Raw genomic sequence first — 26,933 nt, forward strand, 5'->3', positions numbered from 1 at the left:
AGCCTTGATCAAGGTGTGTACTAGTTTCCCAAGGCTGTCATAACAAATGACCACAACTGGGTGACCTAACCTACAGAAATTTATTCTCTCACAGTTCTGGAGGAGGCTAGAAATGTGAGATCAGGTGTCGGCAGGGTGGGTTCCTTCTGGGCGTTCGGAGAGAGAATCTGTTCCATGCCTCTCTCCTATCTGCTGGTGGATGGCTGGAAATCTTTGGTTTCCCTTGGCTTATAGGTGTATCTCTCTGCCTTCATATTCCAAGGCTGTTTCTCCCGCATCTCTGTGTCTGTGTCGTTTCCTCTCTTCTTACAAGGACATCAGTGATATTGGATTAAAGCCCTGTCCTACTCCATAATGATCTCATCTTAACAATGATCTATATCTGCAAAAAAAACCCATTTCGAAATAGGGTGACATTCTGAGATTCCAAAAAAGAATATAAATGTTCCAGCCCTTACAAGAGGGGAGCATAAAACCATTAGGAGTTACTGTCTGTGAGAGAACAGAGAGGAAAGGAGAAGAAGGAGTCTCTGAAGGAAGGCTTGAAAGGACACAGAATACCAGTGAAGCAGGACAGAGTTATAATAGGAAGCACATGTACCATTTGGGGCAGCAGAGATTTTAAAGAAGGAACCATTTACAGTCAGCGGTGGGGTTAAGTAAAAACAAACAAAACAAGAGGGTGACGAAGAGCTCCAGAGCTAGCACAAGCAGGACGCCATTTCCACTAGCCCTCTTGCCCTCCTCCTTCCTCCCACTACCACAGAGAAGGGTTCCATGCGGGCTTCTACCAGCTTCTCTGCCGCTGACCTGCTCTGCGATGCCTCTCTTATCCTGTGCTGAGGTTTCTCCGATGCAGCGGCTGGGCTGCCTGGCACTCAGGTATGCCCAGCCTGGAGATGGGGAGTTAGTGCTAGGGTGCCACCCTTGAGGAGGGGGGAGTGGAAGCCAGTTGATGCCCACTTCTCTATTTCTTCCCTAGCTGACTGCTCTGGGATACATTCCATAAGATTCCTCAGAAGATTCTGAGGGATTGAGCACCAACTGACAACAGCGGTGGCCAATTCAAGAATTTATCCTTGTGTTGGGGTTTACTTCCTTCGCCTTCACTCGCCCCGCCTCTCACAACTGCCCCCTGAGATACATGTTCAAGCAAACACACAGGTACGCAGCCTTCATTTCAGGCTCTTCTCTAAGGGAACCCCAGGCTGAGCAACCACTGTCAGCCAGCGAATTCAAGGAGGTTGAGGGATTTCTTGGAAACAGTGAGAGAAAAGGGGGGTGGGACGGGAGGGAAGGATGGAGAGAGAGAAAGGGAGAACAGAGGAGGAAGAGAGGAAGAGAGAGGGAGGAGGAGAGAGAGGAGAGAGACAGAAAGAGAGCTGAAGCCGAAGAAGGCAAACTGTAGTCCTCTGAGCAGGAATACAGTCTCTGCCAACCCTCAGGCCAGTGGGCAGCTGGGAGGAAAAATACAAAGTACAAGCGCCTGCCACCTACTGCCCCCTGCCAGAGACTTCTGTGGCTGAACCAATTCCCAGAGGGGGAGGAAGGGTCAGCCTTCATGCAGTTCATAGAGGTCAGCCTCCCAGGGCACAGAATAGGTGAGAAGGATAGGAGATAGAACTGGAAGCAGAATTGCCAGCACAACCACGTCTGCCCACACCCCAGTTTTCTCTCCTGACAGAAGAGAAATTCTTACAGAATTGGCCACAACATCGATATCTTCACAAAGCTGTCTTTTCAAAGTGGTAAATACTTCTAGGATGAGGTTGCTCTTGCAACCACGCAGAAATAACGTGTTGGCTACACATAATTTTGGTTTATCGCCATTGAGCATAATCGTCATAATAAACGCGGTCATCATCTGGATTTAGCAGCCTCGTTTGTATGAAGACAAGTGTGAACCTGCATTCAGAACATCCCCTGGTTCAAAGCTGAGCGCTGCTACTAACAAAAATTGGGCCCTAGAACGAGTTTCCTTAACCCTCCGAGTCTCGGTGTCCTCATCTGCAAAATAGGATTAAAATATCTACCCCACCTCACAAAATTTTTGTGGGGATTCAGTGAAAGAAGATATTGCAAATGGTGGCAAATGGACTTCGCTTGGGAGCAAAGAAGAAGGGACTTCTTGTCACAGGGCTCATCCTCAGCTGTGTTGAAAAAAACGTTCCATGAGAAGCTATGACTTACGTGTTAAGGAAAGAATGTACTCTGTCTCAGGTGTAATTCATCTTGTATCTAAAAATGCATGATTCTATGAAATACAGCATACTTATTTCTCTCTCTCTCTTTTGTCCTTTGAGGAAAGTATACCCATTTCTTTTGAAGTAGCACTACTATATAAAGGAAACGCACCTTTCTTGCCTTGTAAACAATTTTTCCCATTATTTTGTTCCTCTTTCCCAAACAGGACTTTTTTAGTGGGAATGAAGATAGAAGAAAAAGAGTTTAATGAAAAGACAAACATGGATACAAATTTATGATCATACTCACCTTCTTTTTTTTAAAAAAAAAGGAAAAATAATGAAGTTAAAGCAAATTGGATCACAAAGAAAAAATCAGATGTATTATGAAAATAATAATGTTTATGTTTTCTCTCTGGATTATGTAGTCATTAAACCATATATTTCATTTGTTGACTATTTTGCGGTTATCACTCTGTTTATAAAAATGATTGCCAATTTCAAGCCTCATTCCAGAGAATGAGCCAGAGGGCATTGGGATAGGTGCGCACTAATCCTAAAACTGTGTTTGAACATGAGAGCTGGTTCTCCTTAGCAGGACTCAGGTGTTACAACCAAGGCTTAAGCCACAACAGAATTAGAAAACTATCCTTACATGGAAATCTTTTCTCAGAGGGCATATATTTTGAATCTCTGTTTTCAATGAACAGAGCAAGCAGGGGCTGTGAAATGCATTTTCAGTTGGGGAGAGGGAAAGGGGCTTGTGGAAGGTGGCTAGTTAAGGGATGAATTAAATCTTTCCTTTAAAAAAAATAAATCAGAAAATCCATGTTTGGACCAGGCATTAGGAATACTATAGCCTTTGGTGCTCGGTCAATGGGAAATTTTAATCATAGATCCTTGGGAAATTGACCAGACTACTCATTGTCCCACAGTAGATGTCAAGTATCTACCTGTCATAGAATTTCCTCCACCTGTTAGAATTTGGATGCCACTCTTTGGGGAGAGGTGGGCCTCAGGTAGCACTCTCTCAGATGGTGCAAGTGCAGGGTGGGTTCTTGGCAGTGAGCATCTCCTTGTATTTTGCCTCTTATGTGCCTTGCTGTCCTCACCCTAGTGTTAGCCCTGAGAGGCACCCGACAAGGTCTGAGGGGTCTGAGAGTTAGTCAATATAACAATTCGGGCATCTCCCAGGCACGTGCAGATCTGGGAGAGCACACTGGCTTGGGTGCTGCAAGAGCTCCAGTAAAGAGAAAATGCTGGTTGCTATGCCTCAACCTCAGTCAGCTGTGTAAAGTGACAGTTTACTCCTCTGACCAAAATGTATCTAGAATGTTAGAAAGCACCTGTGCCTGATGCATCTCCCAAAGTCAGTCTAGGCTGGTCTGCCTGCCTGTGTGAGCAGCTGAGAATGTATTTTCAAAGCTGTCTAGTGACTATTGCTCAAGTGGCTTACAGATGTCTGGGTTGGTCCTCTGGTAGATTCTCTCTGGAGCATTCTCTCTAATTCTGACCTTCTATCCCTACTCCAGGGATCTTGAGACCCACCTCTCTATTCTGTTTGGGGATGTGGCAATGACAGTTGATATTCTTCTGGTCAGAATGCCCAGATGCTGGTTCTCAGCTGTGTCTTCTCCATTGTAGGGGATGAAATTGTTCTTGGAAGAGTTTTAGGACCTGATGTCCTCACTTATTGGATTTTGCATATTTAGACAAAGATTTTCCTTATGATTCCCAGATATGGCTCCTTCTCCTCTACTCCCCAAAGCACCTGGCTAATATCTGTTTATTGCTTTCTCTGCCCTGTATCCACAGTGCCTAGTGTATACATCTTGGCCTCACCAGACTATGGGTCCCACAAGTCCAAGGACAATGTCTTATTTAGCTCTGATTCTCCACAGCAGGTAATCCAGCACCTGAGGGTTGAGATGTGTCCCAGAAAGAATTCTTAAATGAATCAATGGGTAAATAATTGAATTTATTACTCTGGAAGGGAATTCATCAAAAATTTTGCTTCTTTTTTAAGTATTTTTTAAAAATTTATTTATTTTTGAGAGAGAGAATGCGAGCAGAGGAAGAGAGAGAGAGGGAGCCACAGAATCTGAAGCAGGTTCCAGGCTCTGAGTTGTCAGCACAGAGACTGACACGGGGCTCAAACTCAAGAACCATGAGATCATGACCTGAGCTGAAGTCAGACCTGAGCCACCCAGGCACCCCCAAAATTTTTGCTCCTAATTGGACAGAAAAGTATTCTTCTTGGTTCTCAAGCTTCTCTGTACTCATCAAAGTACTGCATTTGGAAGGTGTTGTGGTAACTGAGTGATGGCCAGAGGAAGCATGAAAACAGATGCTGGAAAGAAACATTACTGTGAGTCAAGCTTAGGTATTTGTTTAGATAATAAGGGGTAATGCCAGAGTTAGTAATGAGGGAGACTAGACACTTTAAAAAGTACAAAATGAAGAAATAATTGCTAGTTGGGATCCTGCTGCTTTAGAATGTCCGTGAAAATGTTTAGCAAATTGTATTTATGTGGGATCAGATCCCTAGACTCTATTATTCCAAATATATTGTAAAATTGTTATGACTCAGGATCGCGTATCCATGTGGTTGATCCAGGAATGTCATGATGTGATAGAATGATTCCTCAACGTGCCCCTCTACCATTGTCTGGTAGGTTGTTTTTGAATGAGGCATTTAAATTATAGATCAATTTTTGTATAGAAAACAAACAGAATAGGGTAAGTGATGCCTATGATCTTTCCAATCTCTAAAATGTTACAATTTTATACTTTTAGGTGGTTTTGAAAAAGACACAATTATTCAGAGTGCTCTTTATGGGGGAAAAAAAAGATCCATACATACTCTTTTCCGTGAATATAATTTAAATATTTCAATGTAATATGGTATATGTTCAATGACTCATTTGAAAATATTAATATTTTAATAAAGAATATGTTAATGAAATCTCAAAATGTATGAACCGTTTAATTAATTTTTAACCTTTTTTTAAGTTTATTTTTGAGACGGAATGGGGAGAGAGGCAGAGAGAGGATCTCAAGCAGTCTCTGTGCTGTCAGTGCAGAGCCCGATGTAGGGCCTGATCCCACTAACGGTGAGATCATGACCGGAGCTGAAACCAAAAGTCGGATGCTTAACCGACTAAGCTACCCAGGTACCCAAAAACATGTTTGTTTGTTTTTTTTAATGTTTACCTACTTTTGACAAAGAGCAGGGGAGGGGCAGAAAGAGAGAGGGAGACACAGGATCTGAAGTAGGGGCTTTGCTGACAGCAGAGAGCCCAATGAGGGGCTGGAGCCCACGAATTGTGAGACCACGACTTGAGCTGAAGTCAGATGCTTAACCAACTGAGCCACCCAGGCACCCCTGGACTCTTTCTTAACACAGTATCTGCATTTTTCTCAAAAACAAAACAAAAATACTTTCTACTTGAAACTCCACATCATGATGATATTCCCCTTACAGTTTGCTGAATGACATTTTGTTAGGGCTGATAGGAGGGGGTTACTCCCACAGTCCTGGAGTCATAGAAGCTGCCTGATGGGAAAAGTGATATGCATGTCACAGAGCATAAGTAGGGAAAGGATGGGAGGGGAAGAGTCATCCCTCATATTTGACTCCTTCCACAGTAATTTTCTTCCTACCACCACTTCTGTGGAGCCAGAGGAAGCACAAACGAGACAGAAGTGACTTACTTATGTATTACACACAAATTGGAAACCAACGGTTGCCCTATCCTTTCTGGCTCCAATTATTTCCCCAGCGCTCCCAGTTGTGAAATGGGGTGACCTTACATCAGACCCAGAAGAATTTTGGCACCAGCTTAAAGCTCCTGATGAAAATAGAATTCTTTTTGCTTTACAAAAGTATATTAATTATGTATATAAAATAATTCTTTATGGTCTGACTTGAGCATTAAATCCCATCGATGCATCACATGCTACATTCTTTGGTTCAGCAAAAGTGTGTTAAAAAATGAGATTTTGCAACTTTCTAAGTGGGTTTAATAATGAGGAAGGTGGTAAGGGCTGGCTTTTCTCTGGTTTAAATTAAAACAGTTTCTGATAAAGACAAACCAAACTTCCCTCCTCTGTGTTTCTCTTCTTTTTTTTTTTTTTTTTTAAAGTTTATTTATTTTTGAGAGAGACAGAGACAGCGCAAGTCGGGGAGAGGCAGGGAGAGAAAAAGGCAGAATCCCAAGCAGGCTCCCCACTGTCAGCATGGAGCCTGATATGGCGGCTCAAACTCATGAAACCATGAGATTATGACCTGGGCCGAAACCGAGATTCGAACACTTAACTGACTGAGCCACCCAGGTGCCCCCATGTTTCTCCTCTTTCATAGCTTTGGGTCCTTCCAAAATATCTATCATCTCAGAATAGGGTAAGATGTCTTGAGAATGCCCTACACAGAGGAAACCACCTTTTTGGTGGTGCATTCATGATCGCCATGCAAAGATATTTCTATGGGGTGAGGTCTCCTTGATTGAAACCATAATCTTATGTTCTTTCCTATCTCTGATTAGCCACAATTCATTTCCAGGGAATTGTGCAACCGATCCAGGATTTTATTTCAGAGAGAGCCTGGGCTATGCATATATTCTTTGTGGACACATTGGCCCTGAAATCCCAGAAAGTCCAGAGATGAGTCATCGGCAATATGGTTGCCCTGGTACACGAAACTGTGATCAAAGTCGTGTTATCTGGTGTGTTATCAGAGTGTAGATGAGGTGTAGGTGGCAGATGGAGGAAGAAGGCGATTTGACGAATGACAGCTATTAAATTGAAACCAGGGAGGAGCAGCTCTCAACTGTGGGCCAATCTATACCACCATGTGAGGAGGGACGCTGTGTTGGCAGTAACAAGCTGGCAGGGTCAAGGAAATGAAGTCCTTTGGAAGTGTCAAGGTTGGCCAGAGTTCCCTCCGAGTAATAAAATCTTTACTGCACTGTCAGTGCTCATTGGAGACAGAAAGGAGATGTTGAGTCAGTGCCCAGAGAAAAGCAGAATCAATTCTGTACACACTTTTGGCTAACACAGACCATCCCTGAATGCATAGCCAGCCCCCTGCTTGAGAAAAATCACACCTGCGCCTCTACCTCTCCGACTTACTTGTATCTTCTACCAACTTCATGACGAGTTTGGTTTCTTCATCTTGTAACACAATGTATTTTTCTCCTTTATTTCTCTGGCGGAGAAAAATACGGAGAATTAGAAAGAAAAGGAGTATCTCCACTTTTCCTTCAGATGCAGTCCTAACGCTGCTCTTGAAAAAGGCAAGCGTGGAAAAAAAAAAAAAAAAAGTACCCAGCCTGTGCAAGTTTTTGTTTTAGTTTTGTCGTCTTCGTGGATGTGTTTAATAGCGAGGTACTTTGTGCGGGCTTGCAAAGTCACCGTATTGGGCGGAAGGAAACTTGTACTGCTCTTCCCTAGGTTGGTCCTGTCCAGCTGAGGAAGGGCACACTGTTAGGAGAGGCATAATGACACTCACACCTTCTTGTGAGTTCCATTACTGTCACTAGCTACTCCTTCAGCTCTAGGCTATCTTTCAAATGCGTGCTCAAACACAGCCTTCTCAGAAATCCTTTTTTCATACATATTCGCTACTGTCCCACCCTCACCCCCAAGGAATCACTTTCCTTGCACTATTTCTAGACTTTGTGCATATCTCACTCTACTGAAACCATTGATCTACCTTGTTTTCATGTCTCTCACACGAGAGTGTGAACCCCTACGGGGAATAGATGCTATCTTGCCTAACAGTGAAAGGCAAATAGTAGGGACCAAATAAATGTATGTTTGACTGACTGACTGGCTGCAGTCCTTACCATGGGGCACACAGGCAGGGCAGGAGCTTACTGTTCTCTGAGTACAGGATCTATCACACCAATATTTTATTTATTTTCTGGCTCGGTACATTTCCCTTAAAGCCAGTTCCGGTCTATTGTGAAATGTCTTTCTCATGAGCCGCTTCCCCCTCCATCATGTTAACACATATACACACATAGTCCAGGCAGAAGGTTTCTTTGTGGATGGGGAAATGAAAATACCATATTGCATTAGTTCTAAAACAGAGATTTTTTTTTCACCTTTTGAATTGAAATTAGGGAGTTTTTGCCAATCGATGGCATCTTACAGCTATGATTGGCAGTGCTTTTTGGAATCAGACCCAAAATGATGCATCTTTCAATGATGGCTTCTTAGATTTGTTAAAATATTGTACTTATGGAAAAAGCTGTACCAGGGGCCAAGCCAGCCAGAATTTATATGGTAAATTCTGGATATGTTCCGAATGCTACATTAAAAACAAACCAAAAACCGACTTTTCCAGAATAAAGTGAGAGGATCAGACTTAAGGATCAGCAAGCAAGGATCATGTGACACTCATGGTTACATCTCTGGCATCTGATCTAGTACGTGCCTGGAACATATACATACTTACTGCATAAAGTTAATTGATAATAGTTTTGAGTATCCACTCTGTTTTAGTCAGTGGATTTTAAGTGCTTTTTATGTTTAAGCTCATTTAATACTCAGGATATCACTCTGTGTGGGACCATGATCCCCATTTTTCAGATGCATAGAGTGAGGCTGAGGGCCGGAAGGTAATGTGCCCTATGTGCTATAAAGAGTACGCGGCAAAGCTATGGCTGGACCCCAGCTTCATTTGCCATCAAAAGCCATGCTTTTGTGCTCTATGCAGTGCTTTCGTCCCAGTAAATATTGATTTTGAATAAGTGATATTTCTACTGGTGGTCATTTGCTTGGTCAGTTGTCAGTTCTCAACTTTCTGTCCAAATTGTCCACTTTCCTGGGCCCCATATACTCCACTAGTCATCAAATGACTATCCTGGATCTAACATTTTGATGAATATTGTTTGGTGTAATAAACAGTCCATTGGAAAAATATTTCCTTTATTTAATGATTATAGGCAAAATCCTATCAAAACCCAAATGCTCTAAGAGCCATTTGTGATTATGATGTGGTTGTATTTCACAAACGCAATATTGCGGAGGTAAGATAAATTCATTTTGGGGGTGCCTGGGTGGCTCAGTGGGTTAAGCATCTGACTCTTGATTTCAGCTCTGGTCATGATCTCACGGTTTGTAAGATCAGGCCCCAAGTTGGGCTCTTCATTGACAGTGTGGAGCCTGCTTGGGATTTTCTCTCTTTCTCTCTCTCTCTCTCTCTCTCTCTCTCTCTCTCTCTCCCACACACACTCTTGCTCATGCTCACTCTCTCTCTCAAATAAATAAACTTAAAAAAAATTTTCAAGAAAAAGTCATTTTGTAAGTAGTAGGAAAAAAAAAACCCCACAATCTCTCTTTCGTAGGATTGCCATCCTTGAGGTCGTGTAGAAAAAAATTAAATTCGGTGGGCTTTGATTGATGTCATCTTTAGGGCCTGAGACCTGTTTTTCTGACACCGAGACACTCAAGCATAATATTAAGAAAATCCTGAGGAAATTCACTTCAGGTACAAAAGATTCTGCTAGACCACCGTTTCCTCTTTGTAGTCATTGCAGAGCTCAGAATGAAGGGTGGTGCCCTGGCCTGGCCACCATGCTGGGCAATGGAAGAAGCACGGGTCTAGGACCAAGCTCAAATGTGCACCCGTTTCTTGGAGGGCCTGTTCAAACACAGATTGGGTCCAGCAAATGGCTACCTGTTGTATCCATTTTGTTTGTTTGTTTTTGAGAAAGAGACGGACAGACAAACAGAGCCTGAGTTGGGGAGGGGCAGAGAGAGAGGGAGACACAGAATCCAAAGCAGGCTCCAGGCTCTCAGCTGGCAGCACAGAGCCCAGTATGGGCTCGAACCCACTAATTGTGAGATCATGACCTGAGCCCAAGTCGACACTTAACCCACTGAGCCAGCCACGTGCCCCTGTTGTATCCATTTTCTAAGACTTGTGTGAAAAGAAATGAAACTAACATGTTTGCAAATTACTTAAAAACCTATTATTGTTGGTATTACTAATATTATTGTGAAAGAAGCTATAGATTTATGTCACCCCAGACAGCAGCTGGCAGAATTTTTGAGTTATACAAGGCCGAGGGGTAAAAGTTCAGATAATTCAAAATGAATGTTGTGCCCTAAAATAGCACATAGGGGCCTTGGGAGCCAGCCTGGAATATAAGCGGTAAGGACACGGGCTCTGTTCTACTCATATGTGTTCAAATCCTGTTTCCCGTCTGGAAAATCGGAATGGGAGCAGTTACCTTGCAGGCTTGCCGAGAGGGCTATTTAAGAGAATGCATTTAAAGAAGCAGCACATGGGGCGCCTGGGTGGCTCAGTCGGTTAAGTGTCCGACTTCAGCTCAGGTCATGATCTCACGGTTCATGGGTTCGAGCCCCGCATCCGTCTCTGTGCTGACAGCTCAGGGCCTGGAGCCTGCTTCAGAATCTGTGTCTTCCTCTCTTTGCCCCTCCCCCACTGATGCTCACTCTCTCTCTCAAAAATAAACAAACATTTAAAAATTAAAATAATAATAATAAATAAAGAAGCAGCACAGTGCCTGCCATACAGTAGGCACTCTGTAAATATTGGCCAATATTTAGATTTCAGGTTGGTAACACAGCCATTAAGCTGTTCCATGGAAGCAGCCAGTTCCTTGATCCTGAAAGTCCATATTCTAACTACGCTGCTTTGAACAAGCAGTTGGACTCACTGACCTCTAAGGTTACTTCCAACTAAGACTCTGATGTCAGCACAAAGCAGGCAAATCTGGCCAGTTGCCAGCAACCAGGACTGTTTTCCTCAGTCTATAACCGACAGCTTTACCACTCACGTCTTGGCCCTGCCCCATCCCATAATCGTCAAGCAGACTTTCTGGAACTCCCTAGCAGGCAAAGCACTAACAATAGAAAACTTAAAATGACACAAAGACTGGTGTTCACAGCTCTTCACTTCCCCCCCTTGGGTTATGTGACAATTGAATCAAGTCTAAACCAGAGAACGTGTGACAGTGCAATGAGCTCTTCACGAACAAATGCCAGATAAGCTTCAGCAATGTGCTCCGGGTGGGTGGAACTTCCAGGCTTGCAAAACCCTGTAGTTGATGGAGGCAACAACTGGAGCACAATTGCTGACCAAGTCGTGGAACCTGATGCCGTGTCATGGGGCTGGAATGCGGCTCGTGGTACCCTGTTGGGCAGACTTTCCTTTTATACCTCATGCAGATTAGAAGTTATTCACTGAGGCTGTATGTCTTCTTGCACAGCACAGGGACCAACACTCTGCCCATTCAACCTGACATCACAAGTGATATGGGCGGGTAGGGCGTCCTTGAACATGCAAGCCCATTTCAGTGATGGCAAGTGACTGATTCAACAAACTTGGGAGAGAATTTGCTCAGTTTCCATCACTCTCTTTCTCACTGGGTTTAGGGTGACTGGGTGGGTCACGGGACAGGCAAGGAAAGATGACGGTAAAACATTTCAGTTTGATCTGACAGCATTAGTTGCCTCTTCTGACATTCCTTGGACAGCAAATACAAAAAATATAATTCTTTACGGGAATGCCTATTTTAAAATCTTTTTCCTAATTTTAAGTTGGGAGTGAGAGCATTTTTTTTTCTTAAGGAAATATTTCATATGATTGACAGATGATGCACTATCCATTTTTTAGACAATTTTTTTTTTTCCCGACTCCTGGTAAACCTTTAACTTTTCTGTTTCTCTCTGCATCTGGGTCCCAGTTACCTCCAATTCTGAGAACTTTTTCTCACTTTCTTCAAAGCTCTCAGCCTCTAGAGTACTGACTTCCTTTCCATATGATTCATTGGCAGCCTTCACGGTGACTTCCACATTCATAATCTTCCAGTCAGACGAGCACTGTTTTCATTCTATCTCAGCCACACCCCAGCAAGGCCATGTCTTACACTTGGCCACAACTCAGATATGCTTCACTTCCAGGATGGCAAATTCTGAAATCCCTCTTTTTTTCTCAAAGCCCATTCCTTCCTCTCTCCCTCTCCCCCTCTGCTTTTCCTTTCATCTCCGTTGAGACCTCTAGCTCATGATGCTTACCTACTCTACCTATCCATCACCTGGATTTGGTTTCATTGCAGCAACCTGAACCCATTGGCTTATCACATCAATTCAGCATCACCCATGATTCCCTCTGTGATACCCTTTCCATTCTTGCTGGCTCTCTAGAGAGCACTTGCAGGGATCTCCCACCTGGTCTCTCTTTCTTCCAATCTGCTCTGTTCTAATCCATATTAGTTACCCCTTCTAAAATGCTCATCCTGATTTTAAAGCCCTGAGAAAACTTGTGTAACTCTTACCCTCCACAACCTTCTAGTTTTTCTTCCAAATCTTGCTCATGCTTTTTTTTCATCTCCACCGGAAAGATACCGTCTATTGTATTAAAGTCCATCTCAAATAACACGTCTGATTCATCCACCTTCATTTGGTCACTTCTTAATGTTATGTTTCTTTGCTAGCGGCAATGGTCTGCATATTTATCTCCTTGCAGTGTGATTCAGGCTAAGGCACATGAGCGCTGGATTTAGAGAGAGATCCAGATGAAGACCCCAGCTGTACTACTTACTGTATGTATTAGTTTTAAGATCTTGGGCGAGTCTTTCCATTTGCCAAGACCACACTTCCTCCTCCAAAAAGGGGATAGTACCACCTACTTGGTGGGATGGTAATAATGATTCAATTAGAACAAAAGACTGCCATATAAGAGTCACTCAAGAAATATTATTTCTTCCATTCTTCCCCATTCCTTGTGTCTTTGAAGTAGAAGACCACGTCTTACTCATTTTGTTTCCCTTGAAATGTCAACAGAGTTTGGCCTTTCATGGGCCATAAGTAAATAGTCACTGAATTCCCATGTCTATATCATGCGTCCTTTTTTGTTGTGAAGGTTGGAGCTCCAGAGACAATGCATTTTTTTATCTGCATTCCGTTTCCTACTTAATTTTGGTATGTTTATTTACTTTGTTATTTTTTTAAGTAGGCTCCTTGCCCAGTATGGAGCCCAATGCAGGGCTTGAACTCATGACACTGAGATCAAGACCTGAGCTGAGATCAAGAGTAGGACGCTTAACTGACTGAGCCACCCAGGCACCCCCATTTTGATAAGTTTAAAGCAGAATATTCTTTTTGTCTTAATTTTTAAATGTTTATTTATTTTTGAGAAAGAGAGACAGAGAGTGAGCAGGGGAGGGGCAGAGAGAGAGAGGGAGACACAGAATCTGAAGCAGGTGCCAGGCTCCAAGCTGTCAGCACAGAGCCTGATGCAGGGCTCGAACTCACGAACCGTGAGATCATGACCTGAGCTGAAGTCAGATGCTTAACCAACTGAGCCACCCAGGTGCCCCTAAAGCAGAATATTCCTTATATGCTGAGCAGACACTTAATTATACCAAATTTCCCTACCGTGGATAATTCTATCTGCTCTATTGAGAAAGACCTGTGGCTAGGTGCCCTATGTCTGGCCTGGAGTAAGGAGACTTTTGTGTTTGTGTGAAGAAAGCTCAGTCATAATAATGATATCTGAGAATCTTCCTCTTGGGGTGATTGACTCAGCATGATCCAGTATGGTTGTGACCCATCATGCCCTCTCCCACATGTGGAGCTAATATGAAATGAGTTGGGAAAACTGATTCACATCCTCCTATGCAGAGGGACCCTGTTACAAAAATCTAATAATACTACAGAATTCCTGGCAAAATAAGTGCTTCCCTGGGGAAAGGCAAGGCTCCCGGCTCAATGCTTATTAAAGGTATTGTGATGTAGTAGAAAGCTCATTGACCTTGGATTGGAAAGGCCTTCACTCGATCTCAGCTCTACCACATATTAGCTGTGGAACCTCATATAGGTTACTTGGGCCTCTCTTGTCTGTACGATGATAGCACACTACATCACAAGTTGTCATGACACACCTGGAAGCAAGCACCCAGTGGCATGCACGGCATAACCAGAAAGAACAACTGACAAACGCTAGTAAAAACATCAAAGAGCATAGAGAGATTTTTCATTTAAAAAAGACCTAGCACCATTTGTAGACGTAAGTAGGACCTATTGTGCTGTCAGCGACTACCCATGTGCATGGTTCATGTGTCAACTTGGCTGGGCTTTGATGCCGAGACATTCAGCCAAACACCAGTCTAGATGTCACTGTGAAGGTATATTTTAGCTTTTACATCAGTAGACTTGGAGGAAAGCAGATTTACTCCCCATTGCGTGTAGGCGTTGTCCAATCTGTCAAGACCTTAAGAAGAAAAGATTGAGGAATTCTACTGGCAGGCTGCTTTCAGACTAGAGCTCCCATGTCAGTTCTTCCCTGGTCTCCAGCCTGCTGACCTGCTCTGCAGATTTGGGACTTGCCAGACCTCACAACTGTGTGAGCCAGTTCCTTAAAATAAATCTCTATGTAGATACACCTCCTATCGGTTCTATTTCTCTTACACAGCCCGCCCTGTTCACTAGGTGGTCATTAAGTGTCAGGAACTATATCCAACTCATCTTTATATCCTCAGCACCTAGCCCAGTGCCAGATATATGGTAAATATTCATGCTTATTGAGCTGAAAAAGAATAGCTCGCATTCATATACTATTTTGTAAAAATCGTTACACTAATCGATGGCTCTACTTAGTTCTTCATTCTTCAAATATTTTTCAGATGACCACGCTTAATGCTGATGGTGCAGAAAGACAAGACAGAATGGCTCTTCTCTGGCAGTTGTTTAACGGTGGGTTGGAGTGAATGGGGCTGGTGCATAAATGGAGGGTAAAACTGGACACTTGGGACCCAGCGTATCCAGGCGAGAGAGCATGAGCTCCTGGTGTAAAGCAGGGGCAACTGGAAGAAAGAGGAAGGGATGAATTCAAGAGAGAACTAGGATATGGAAATAGTGAGAAACAGGAGAGCAAGGTGTCTCCCATGACTCCCGGTTTCTGTCTGAGAAGACGTGGGAGGAGCAGAATTTCTCATCAGCTCATCTGATCCTAACATTCGTCAACATCACAAAACACAACCCCTTCCTTCGAGGGATGCAGACACTGAGGCTGAGAGGGAACAGATCAACTGCTCCAAGCCTCATAAATCAGGAGCTGGCAGAGTTGGTATCAGAATCGCAGGCCATACCGTCTGGCTATGATGCCCTCTCTTCAGCTTCCATTATGCAGCCTGGCAAACCCCCTGGGCAGTGAGGAGTCAGGAAGGGCCTTGGAGCATCCCTGTGACTTCTCTATGGTATCACCTCACTCCCTTGAGTGGTCAGATAGCAAACCAGCCTGCCGCCCTATCTGGATGTACAACTGAACTTCATAAACGACCCAGGAGTCATTCACTTCCTTTCCAAGAAGCTACAGAGAGTGAAGCAGATTTGCTGTGCTTTCAGTTGGTTGTCCTAGATGGGAAAAGGAGGGACATTTATTTGCAGTCAGAGAGGGAGAATGTGAATTGGTAAAAACGAAAGTACATTTTCCCCCAAAGCGTGAGGTCATCCTCTTCCTATTTTTAATTCAGAAGTGCCCTACATGGAATCAGTGTTCCCTTTCAAGTAAATGACAACATTTGACTGGTTGTCCTTCAAAGCCTGCCCACCCATCCCCTTCCTGCTCTCTCTGCTGACCACAGTTATTAACCCCGGCAGCATGAATCAAGGAATTCTAGCAACCTGAGCCCTCTCCGTAACCTGGCAGTTGTCCAGCAACTGGTAAGGAGAGAATTGCTTTCTCTTTCTTGCTCTGAGATGGACCTGGAAGCGGGAACCAGGAACCCAAACCCACCTCTGGTCTCCCACATCATTTTCCAAGTCCCTCTTTGTCTGCCTCTCAGCTCTCATTGTCTTGACTGTCTTAACATGGCCCCTAAGTTGAGGTGACCCACAGACTGCTAACCTGTCTTCGAGGGCACCTGTTCACGTAGCTTGACCTTTGCCTGGGTCTCAGTTTCTGATTTTTTTTTTTCTTTTTTGACAATGCTGCTGCCCCCAGACCAGGTGGGCTCATGTTTAATTCATCTCAGGGCTAATTCTAGCCAGGTTAGGGAAGGGGCATGGCAACTTTGGCCTCTCACCCCAGGCCTTCCTGCTGTCATGGTGACTAAGGAATGGTGGGGGACAATGGTTTGTGTCCCCCTCCCTGCCCCAAGTTTGGGGCAGTCATGCCAGCCTCCAGCACCTGTTCCCAAAGAGCATCCTCATAGGACACACTAATGGCAGAAACACAGGTGCGAGGCCAGTGGGAAAGAGGCATGGAGATGCCTTGCAAGCAGGCAAGGAGAAACATGCAAGCATCAGGATGCTCCTTTCCCTCACTTGCAAGGGTCAGGATTGATCCTAATACCTGGTATATGCCGGTTATTCCACTATCTTCCAGGTGGGCACACCAAGACTGACGTCCCACAGCAGAGAGGTCCAGTGCCTCTGAGTCTTCGCTCCTGCTGTTCCCTCCGTGTGACTTGTGCTGCCTTCTTATCATTACCTCAGTTTCTGAATTCTTATCTAAGCCCTCCAGGACACTTATTTTTCCAGCACCTCCCCCCACTCCCTGTCTTGCAGGACTGCCCTCCCGTTAACCACTTAGCACAGTGGCAGAGTGGTTACCAGGTGATTCAAGTGGAATTTAGAGCTCTGCAAAACACAAGTGCTCAACAGGTGTCAGGTCTTTTGACTCCTGCTTGACTCTGAGCCTTGCTCATCCTGGAGGTTTACTTCATGCACCATTTGGGACATCTTCAAACTGGGGTTTCAGGCAGCCCTCGCCATCCTAGAATGAGTCTCGGATGGGGGGCTAAATCTGAGGTCGGCTGGGCTCTGACCCAACACCTGACTTATTCCAGTGGGAGGGTAGTTCTAAGGCCAGGCCTCGGCCCCTACCCCCACCCCAGCCAAGTTCAGCTGTGATTTGAGAATCATGACTTCCTGGGTCTCAAGGGGATGGCAATCAGATCTTTGCCAGATGGCGAGGCAGCTGGATGCTACTTTTGCATAAAATCACTACAGAGTCTGTAACCATTAGAACTACCATTTTCATGGAAGCCAGCTCAACCTTGTTAATTGAGCAAATTTGGAGCAGCTCCAAACATCCATCCAGTTGATGAAATTGGTGCTCTCCAAGCATGCCACATCATTTTGAGTCCAAATTCAAAGTTTAATCTCCATTGGTGGTTTCCTGAGAATTGTCGTCCTGAGCATTGGGAGACGGCACAGGAAATATCGACGATCACCCCTTCATCATCAGATTGTGATTTGTGAACTAACATTCCTGGCCAGAAAAAGTTGGAAGAGGCTAAAACTGTCTCTTAGCTCACATTTTTTTTGCAATTTAAAATCAATGATATAATTAGATTTCCGTATCCTACTGCTTAATCCTTTGTTTAGATTTCATGCTTTCAATTATTCGTAACACCTTGGGTTTCCAGTTTGGGCAATTAAGAGTTGCCACCTTGCACAGGAGACTCCCGATGTCCCTGGTGGAAGGTCACGGTGATGCCTAGGAGCCTAGGCTGAGTCCCACTCCACTGGCTTCCAGAGCTCTGCTTGCCCTTGGGTGTTTGCTGTCGGCTGGGCTGTGTTGCATAAGGTCAGAGCCTGGAGCTGCCACATCCACAGCTCTGTCCCCAGCACTGACTCAGTGCCTGGCACTCGGAAACTGCAGAATAAATATTTATTGAGTGAATGCCTCGAGAGCAATCAGCGGCTGTGTAATGGAGTTCTCTGTCCTTTTCTACAGCAAATGGATCTCAAAGGTCAGGAATGAGAAGATGAAAACGGAATTGAAGCAGATTAAATCAAGGCACAACACTGTCACCCATGGTACATGTACATCTGCACCCAGGGTTCTGCTCAGAGAACCCTCACAGAGCTTCTTTCTCTCTGCGCCACCTTTTTAAAATCTTTATTTATTTGCAGGGAGGGGGGGCAGAGAGACAAAGGGGGAGACCCAGAATCCAAAGCAGGCTCCAGGCTCTGAGCTGTCAACACAGAGCCTGATGCAGGGCTTAAACTCATGAACCGTGAGATCATGACCTGAGCCAAAGTCGGCCACTTGACCAACCGAGCCACCCAGGTGCCCCTCTCTCTGCTTTTAAAAGAAAACTGGACAGTCTCCTGAAGTTCCAAAGTCGAGTGGAAAAAAAAAGAAAAGCAGTGGAGAGAGGGGAGTTCAGAAGGAAAAGTCCAAACACCCTCTTCCCTATAGTAATATTAAAAACAGTAAAAACAATAAGGCTAAATTGTATGCAAGCACTTTCCATGTGTCAGGAACTGTACTGTACATTTATTATTTTATTAATCTTCGCAACAAGCTTATGAGACAGATATTATTATCATGCCTATTTGTGGATGAAAAATAGGAGCTTGAAGAATTTGAATAATTTGCTGAAGCTGGTAGTTAGGGAAGCTGGAATCCACCCCAGGTTTGTCTGAGTTTAGCCACAGCCACATAAATGTTGTGTCTTTGTCCTTTGCTGGTTTCAGTATTTAAGAACAATGTGCAAGTCTCATGAGTTGTTTCACTCAGAACACCTGGCTCAGGGTCATGCATATCATGTGAAGATAGTAAATATTTGTTGATTTGGAAGTAGAGATAGTCAAAAGGCACTAGGATAGGGTTATCACACTTGAAAATAAGCACACATGAAAGGAAATTCCAAAGCCAACCAAGGGAAAGCAGTGGTAAGTGGTCTTGCAGCTCACAAAAGACACAATGTATCATTAAAGGTGTTTGGAATTCTTAGCATTAAGTCAAAAGAGTATTTTAAAGTGGCTCCAATGTGTCTCCCTGCTTAAGTTTTTCTTTCCATTGGTTGTATGGACTGAATTGTGTCCCCCTGAAATTTATATGTTGAAGTCTCACCCTCAACGTGACTCTATTTGCAAACGGAGAATTCAGGGAGGTAATTCAGGTTCAGTAAGATAGAAGGGTGGGACCCTAATGCAATAAGAAGAGGAAATACACCTCTCTCTCTCTCTCTCTTTTTTTAGATTACTTTTTAAACTGCTTTATTACCTTTACAGCATGTAATAAACATCTTTTCCTGCAAGTTGATGAAACTTCCCTGCTGACAGAAAAACTTCCAGAGTAAGGCAAAATGGAATCTCTAATCAGAAAAATGACATAACACCATAGGTTCACATCAAGAAAATGCAACTTCGGGAAGCAGGGGGGTTATTATTACTAATCTCAGCATTGGAGGCATAAGGCAAAACTCATCATGATGGTCACGGTGAGGGGGATCTCCTATAAGAATGGGCAAACTGTACCTCAACTGAAGCTCCCTGATTTCCTCCTTAGCTGCCTCATGTCATCCGTGAAAAGTTCCGTATCATCTGTGTCTCCATCTGTCATGTCAACGTTATTGACAAGCTTGTTGGGCATATCCTCTCTACCATCATGGGCAGGTGGGGCCAAATCCACTCTAATATTTCCTCCAGGCTCCTGGCCTTCACCACCTCCCAAAGGGTGGGCTTCTTCTTCATTCTGCACTGGAGCCTGCCTTTCTCCTTCTCTTTCCCGGAGGACATTTTCCATGTTGAAACTTTTTTCCTGCTTACTTTTCCTGCAGGGATCCAACAGAGTCTTTCTCTCTTAGCCTTGAAATCTGCTGTGCCAATGGACCTGAATTTCTTGAATGCAAATGGACGACTTGCTGGGCGGGGGAGTCAAAACCACTTGCTGGATGGTGACGTGGTTTATTTATAAGGAATTTCAACATGGCTGGGACCCAACAGCTCACTCTCCTTTCTCTGCCCACCATTTTTATCAACACCTCTCTTTTTCTCTCTGCTTAAACACAGAGAAGGACATGTGAGGAGACAGTAAGAAGATTGGTCATCTACAAGAAAAAGCGAGGTCTCACCAGGAACTGAATTTTCTAGCACCTTGATCTTGGACTTTCAGCCTCCAGAATGGTGACAGAATACATTTATGTTGCTGAAACCTCCCAGTCAGTGGTACTTATTATGACAGTCTAAGCAGACTAATATAACAGACCACCCTACATTGTGTTATCAGAATTATATGCATACAACAATAAACTCATCTCATGCTTTAAAAATCTTCAAGGTCCCCCATTGACTTGTAAGTCCAAACTCTTTAGCTTGGAACCTGAGGCCATCCTCCGTGTCACTCTTGTAGCAGCCTGCCCAGGCTGCAGTCCTTTACCACCTTGTTTTTAGCAAACATTCAGCGATTTTGCTGTCCTCAAGACACATCTGGCATTTTCTGAAGATGCAGTGAAGAAGGGCGGTGCCTTGGGGGGCGGGGGGCACATGAGTTGCATGTTAGGGGACAGCAGGATGTGACGGAGAGGAGCCATGTTGCAGACACGGTTATTTCCTGCCTTTCTTCCTTGTCAACAGTCCTCACTGAGTTTGGGGGACATGATAGGCCCAGGTGCTGAGTGAATACTAATGCATAAGCTAGGAGTTAGCAAGCTTGTTTCATAAAGGGCCAGGTGAAGGTAAACATTTTAGGCTTTATGGGCCATCTGGTCTTTGTTACAGCTCAGCCTTTCTAGCATGAAAGAGGTCATACGTCCTACATAAACAAATGAGCATGGCTGTGTTCCAATAAAACTTTATTTCTAATAGCCAGTGGGTTAGATTTGGCCTGTGGGCCATGGTTTTTCAGCCAGTTCCCGATGTGCCAATCCCTGAGCACTGACATTGTTGATCTGAGTCAAATCTGGAACTGCTTTCAGATTTTCCTGTGATATGAAAGCGGGAAAATTGCATTTTTTAAAAGTCTTGCTGTTGAAATTGTAGGTTTTAAACCAATAGAATCAGCACCACCTGGGAGCTTGTTAGGAATGCAGAATCTGGGCCTGGGTGGCTCAGTCGGTTAAGTGTCCAGCTTCAGCTCAGGTCATGATCTCATGCCTCATGGGTTTGATATCCACATTGGGCTGTGCGCTGACAGCGCAGAGCCTGGAACCTGCTTTGGATTCTGTGTCTCCCTCTCTCTCTCTGCTCCTCCCCCACTTGTGCCCTGTCTCACACACTCGCTCTCTCTCTCAAAAACAAATAAACTTAAAAAAAATGCAGAATCTCAGGCCTCACTTCAGACCTCCTAAATCAGAATGTGCATTTTAATAAGAAGCTCTGGTGATTGGAAGATACATCACAGCTTGAGAAGCACTGGTTGAAGCCACTGTTGATGGAACGTTCTATTCCTTGCAGCTGAAAGCATTCCTAACTTACACCAACAAGCAGGAACCACATCATGAACAATCTTATATACTTTGCTAAGGACTTTGATGTTTTAAGCAGGGAGTGAGAGGATACATTTTTTGGGCATAGGTCTTCTTTCTTACGGAACAATGAACTCCTAAAAGATACAGCGTGTACCAAAGAAACAACTCCTGTAACTGGTTCTACGCTACAAAGCCCACCAAGTAGGCCCTCCACCACTGGCGCACCGTCTGATGGAATTCAAAAGCAGTTTCTTCTGTAAGACCTGTTCTCCTGTCTATAACCCACTGCTCTGGGACCTGGAAGGATGCTCTGCTTCTGGTATATTCTTAGGGCTCAAAAGTGGCTGTGGGCTGTAACTCTGGGATTACAGTTTGGAACCTGAGTCTGTGACCTGCAGTTATTTACATTCAACACTGCCACCACTCAGCTTGGTTCATTTACTCTCTGAATGTGTACTCACCTCTTCCCTAAGACTATAAGCTACTTCACTGGAGGCTATCATATTTTCGGATTTTTGCATTCCTTCCACAAGTGAAAAATGAGAGTCAAAGATCTAAATATTATCAACTCTTCTGCAAGCTAAGTCTTATTTATATTCTTTATGTTGAAGCTCCAGCACAACCCAGGAATTCTTTGATAAAGAATTAAGTACAAACATTTGCTTTTAGGGCTGCCCCATTTATCAAGTCACTACATCCTCCTGTGGTTTGTTTATGAAGTGCTACAATCCAAACACACACCACCTACAGCCCACTTGCACAGTATGTGTGCCTGTGCTAACACGTGAATAGCACATCATAGTCAGATTTGTATAAACAGCACCTCGCTTCATCCACAAAAGACCCTAGGAATGGGTAAATTAATATCCCCATATTACCGATAACGAAACTGAGGTACAAAGTATGGATGTACCTAGTGTAAGATCACACAGCTAGAAATCTGGTGGCAGTAGGAGAGGGGTGAGAATCCAAACCCAGAGTCTGTGCTCTGAACTGCTAAGCATTGTTCCCATGAACAGAGCTCTGGTAAGTCAAAGGCCAACGTCTCATTGCCTTATTTTCTTTCCACCTGCAGGCATCTTCAGCTAGGATTTACATGTGATAAATAATTTATCCTAAGCCCAGAGACAATGAAAATAAAGTGTTAGAGCCACTGACTCCACGGTCAAGTTCGGTGAATGACAATGTCCATATTTACCCTTCCTCAGTAGGAGCTAATGAGTTCATCTATCAGTATTAAATCTGAGGAAGTACTTTATTTATTTATATTTTTGAGAGAGAGCAGGGGAGAGTGTGTGAGTGTGAGCAGGGGAAGGGTAGACAGAGGGAGACAGAGGATCCAAAGTAGGCCCCGTGCTGTGAGCTCAGAGCCCGATGCGGGGCTCAAACTCACGACCCTGAGATCAGGACCTGAGCCGAAATCAAGAGTTGGCCGCTTAACCAAGTAAGCCAGCCAGGTGCCCCAATCCCCATAACTGGGGAAATACCTTTAACATCAAGTTAGGAGGGATTACTTTTTCTTTCTCTTAGCAGTTAAATTAGAGTAGAAAGTTTTTCGCCATCGTTTAAGAGTCTACAGGAAAGATTGTGGAAGGAGTGCCTGCAAATACAATCTTATTAATCTGTCTAAATTCCAGAGGCTTTCTGGCAAAGCCTGTGACCACATCCAAACAGTTAAAGTAAAGCACAGAACATGAAGCCTAGAGGTGGTGGTTTATCTCCGGATTATTCTGATCGTTGGTCCCAATTCCTGTAAGAATTCAGCTCGTGGCTTCCCCTGGCTCTGCCATTTTCTAAATCAATATGACCTCAGAAAAGGCACGGATCATCTCCAACAAAGGCTTTTCCTCTCCAGGAGATTAGAGCAATGACTTTGTGCCGAGCAAGTTAACACCAGAGGATGTGTGCCTTATGTGTGCCTTAAGATTTCATAATTGTACCTAAAGATTGCTTTCTTCACTCCTGACATCCGTTTTGGCCTCTTCCCCACTCTTTCTCTTGTCTCTCTTCCTTTTCCTGTCTTTTGTTCCTCGTCTGCCATCACCCAGTTGCTCAGACTGGGAACCCGGAACTATTTTTTTTCTGAATGCAATGAATAACCAGTCCTGCAGATGAGACCTCCAAAGTAGATTTCACAGCTACTTCCCTTCTTCTTTACGACTTTCCTCCAGTCCAGCCATCGTCATTTCTCCATGTGAATGTCAACCCCTGGAGACACCTGGTGATACCACCTGGACTGCTGCAGGGCCTTTCATTCAACTCCTGCTGCTCACTCCTCCTCAGCCATCCTTTCTTCATACAAAGTCAAAGTGGCATGCCCCACTCCATTGTCCGGTTGGCCTCAGAATACCATCCAAATCCATGTGGGATCTGGCTTTTCTCCAGCCTCAATGAGACCTCTCACTGCACACTAGCCAGACCAAGCTTCCAACTGTTCTTGCAGTGGGCCAAGTTCTTCTCCATTTCACAGACTTCTCTTCTGTTTTTGGCTCTGCAAGAAATCCCCCCACTTACCTACACACCCATCACATCCTTTAGGTCTTTGCTCAAATATGACTTCCTTCAAGAGGCCTTTCTAAACTTACACGCCAGCTTCCTATGCTCTTCACCCTTGTCTCCCTAGAATTCTTCATAGAATTCCTTTGTGTTTGTACATTTATGTATTTATCTCTGGCCTTTCGCGACAGATTGTAACCACCATGAGGTCATGGACCATAACCTTTTGGTTGATGACTCAGCATTGGGTCAGGTCTATGGTAGGTAAGGCCTTGGTTATTATTTGTCGAGTAAGCAAATCAACATAATCTGCAATACATGCACATCTCATGAACTACAAAATGGGTGTGTCTCTGGAAAACAAAAGAAGAAGTTCATGGGTTCTCAAAGATAAATGATAATTTAGTGGTGAGCTCTGGTGGGCCACCCACACATTAATACAAGACTTGATTCTGTGAAATGAATAACAGTAATGGAAATATTAGTATGTTTGAGGAAGCATGTGGGAAAATCACTTTAAAAAAGATGTCGAGGGGCACCTGGGTGGCTCAGTTGGTTAAGTGTCTGACTTCAACTCAGGTCATGATCTCACAGTTCGTGGGTTCGAGCCCCGTGCTGGGCTCTGTGCTGACAGCTCATAGCCTAGAGCCTGCTTTGGATTCTGTCTCTGCTTGTCTCTCTGTCCCTCTCTCTCTCTCTCTCAAAAATAAATAATAAACCATTTTTGAAAAAAGAAAAGAAGATGTTGATGTATATACCAATATCTAGCACAAACACAAACATTTTTATGATGATTTGCTCCAGCAATGTCACATGTGTGCATTCCAGTGACATAATCCAACTTCCTCCATGCTACTAGTGGAGCAGAAGCAAGTGTGAGATATCGACCCTCCCAGACCTACGACATGAGATTTTTCTAGCCTAGGAAAATTGCCCACGTGTCAGGGGTACTCTTATATACACAGCCATTATAGCCAGAACATTGGACATCTCTTCCTCTGGGTACCAGTGTCTGGAACAAAACAGTTTAAGGCACGAAGCTAACGTTAATTTTACCTACTTGTTCACATATAAACATGTTAGTGGTTAAAGAGAAGAATATGAAAATCCTAGACTTAAAATTAACCCTTTACTACCAAGTAACATTTCCCATAGCATTCCTCAATAATGTTATTTTTCAATGCATAGCCCATTTTCTAAGTACTTTTATATCTAATGTAACCTGATTCTGGCCGGAGACTCTGGAAACCCTATTTTCCCTGTGCCACCTCCCTGTAGGGTTCTGCCCAAAGGGATCCTGGAGAGAGGCGGGAAGGCAGGAGCGGGGCGAAGGGACTTGGTCCCCCCAGTTTGCTTCTTGCCCCTGGCAGCACCAGCGGCTCTTCACTCAGGCAGTGGCCCTTGGTTCCAACCTCCAGCATCTTCCACTGCCCCACGCAGCCTCGTTGCTCCCACCCAGGAAGGTCAGCAAGGTACGGGCAGTGCTCCCTCTTCGAGGGTTTTAAATGCCACTTTATAACCCCACAAAGCTGTCTTACTCACTTGAAGATAGGGTCATACTGCAGCAATTTTGCGAGGTGCAGCGAGCGGGTATCTAATCCAGTGACTGCTAGAAGCAGGAACGAAACATGGTTTCCAACTGCGCAATGCGCGTGCGCAGAGAGGGCCCCGCGACGCCCGTCCGCCCGCAACGTGACCACGGAGCGGCTGCAGCCGTTTCCCGCTACGCAATGCGCATGCGCAGAGATGGACCGGCGATGCCAGTCTGCCCGCAACGTGACCACGGAGCTGCCTGGGGAGCTGCCTGCCGGCCAGACACGGCTTCGGAGCCCAGCGCGCCTGTCCCACGGTGAGCTGCAGGTGCCATAAATCTCCCGCCGCGCTTCTCCGCAAAAACTACTGGGAGATTTTGCAAGTGCAGCGCACAAGTGTGCGTGAGGGTACCGGACTAGCATAGCCGTAGTCAGTTTTTAAGGCGGTTATCCCGCTGATTCCAGATGAACTGACAAGAGCACGGAGTTCAGGGGGAGATTTCAAAGACAATTGTGGATTCTGGGAAATAGGGCCATAGGACTTCTAAGGGTTTGTGAACCCCGATTGTATTTATTAAGTGCTTGTGCAGCGCTTACCCTGTCAGCACTGCTCTGAGCACTTTACAACTCTCGGCTTAGTTATCCTCCTAAGCATGTCATGAGGTGGGTACCCGCTGGCATCCCCCTCCCCACGTGTCCTTCCCTTCCGCCCCCTCCTCGTGCAGCCCACTCCCCACACCCCCTCTTCACACGCTCTTCCCCGTGCGCCCCCACCCGGTGTACCCCCCTTTCCCATGCCCCCTTCTCCCTGCACCCCCTCCCTCCGCGCACCCCCCCTCCCTATATACTCCTCTCTGTAAATTCTTCTCAGGGGGTGAAAGAAACAGCGTCAGCTTAGAAACATGACCTAGCTTCAAGTGATTCCTGGCTGGAACAGCTCACTTCCCGTGTGACTTCGGGCAGGTTATTGAAGTTTCAGCCCCTTCCTTAGTAAAATGATACTACTCCCCAGTTTTCTGCTCCCACAGCTAATGGCATCTCCATCCCAGGGACCGAGGCCTAAAGCCTGGGATGCAAGAAGGACTCCTCTCTTTCTCACTCCCACCCCCAATCCAGTACCGAACCCTGTCGGTTCTACTTCCAAAACGTCTAGAATCTCGTCACTTCTCATTACCTCTGCTGCTACCTCCTTGTGGGAGCCACCGTCATTTTTGCCTGGGTCACTACAGTTCTCTCCCAACCGGCCGCCATGCTCTGTCCCTGTTCCTGTCCACTCGGTGCAGCCAGACTGATCCTGTGAAAATGTTCATTGAACCACTCCCGTATCCAAAAATCTCCAATGGAAAGCATTTTAGAGTGAAAGCCAACGGTGTTACAAGGACATGGCGGGCCTTGTAGGGATGCCCCTGCCACCTGTCACCTTGTCCCCCCACAGGCCAGCGCACTCCTGGCTGGCCACACCGGCCTCCTTGCTGTTTGGCTGCTCCTGTTTCCAGAGCTTGCCAGTAAAGCTTGCGGCTGGACTCCTTGCACGTCTGGTT

General features: G+C 44.8%; 2 long non-coding RNA genes and 1 pseudogene across 2 annotated transcripts in view; 1 reads left to right on the forward strand and 2 right to left on the reverse strand.

Annotated features, from left to right (window-relative positions):
- LOC113598664 (uncharacterized) overlaps positions 1 to 22,551 on the forward strand; it is a 46,166-nt gene extending 23,615 nt beyond the window's left edge. Inside the window, exons 3-4 of the long non-coding RNA XR_008298315.1 lie at positions 14,843 to 14,916; positions 19,970 to 22,551. This is a non-coding gene — a long non-coding RNA (uncharacterized LOC113598664). The remainder of the gene's footprint in view (positions 1 to 14,842; positions 14,917 to 19,969) is intronic.
- LOC113598663 (uncharacterized) lies at positions 62 to 25,532 on the reverse strand. The gene is made up of 3 exons (XR_003419319.2): positions 25,403 to 25,532; positions 7,314 to 7,389; positions 62 to 382 (listed from the first exon to the last, which is right to left on the reverse strand). It is a non-coding gene; the product is annotated as an uncharacterized LOC113598663 (long non-coding RNA).
- Positions 19,161 to 20,005, reverse strand: LOC113598662 (protein BEX5-like; annotated as a pseudogene).
- Positions 25,533 to 26,933: the final 1,401 nt, after the last annotated feature.

The sequence above is a fragment of the Acinonyx jubatus genome, chromosome B2 (assembly GCF_027475565.1).
Source record: "Acinonyx jubatus isolate Ajub_Pintada_27869175 chromosome B2, VMU_Ajub_asm_v1.0, whole genome shotgun sequence".
In the NCBI taxonomy this organism is placed as follows: domain Eukaryota; kingdom Metazoa; phylum Chordata; class Mammalia; order Carnivora; family Felidae; genus Acinonyx; species Acinonyx jubatus.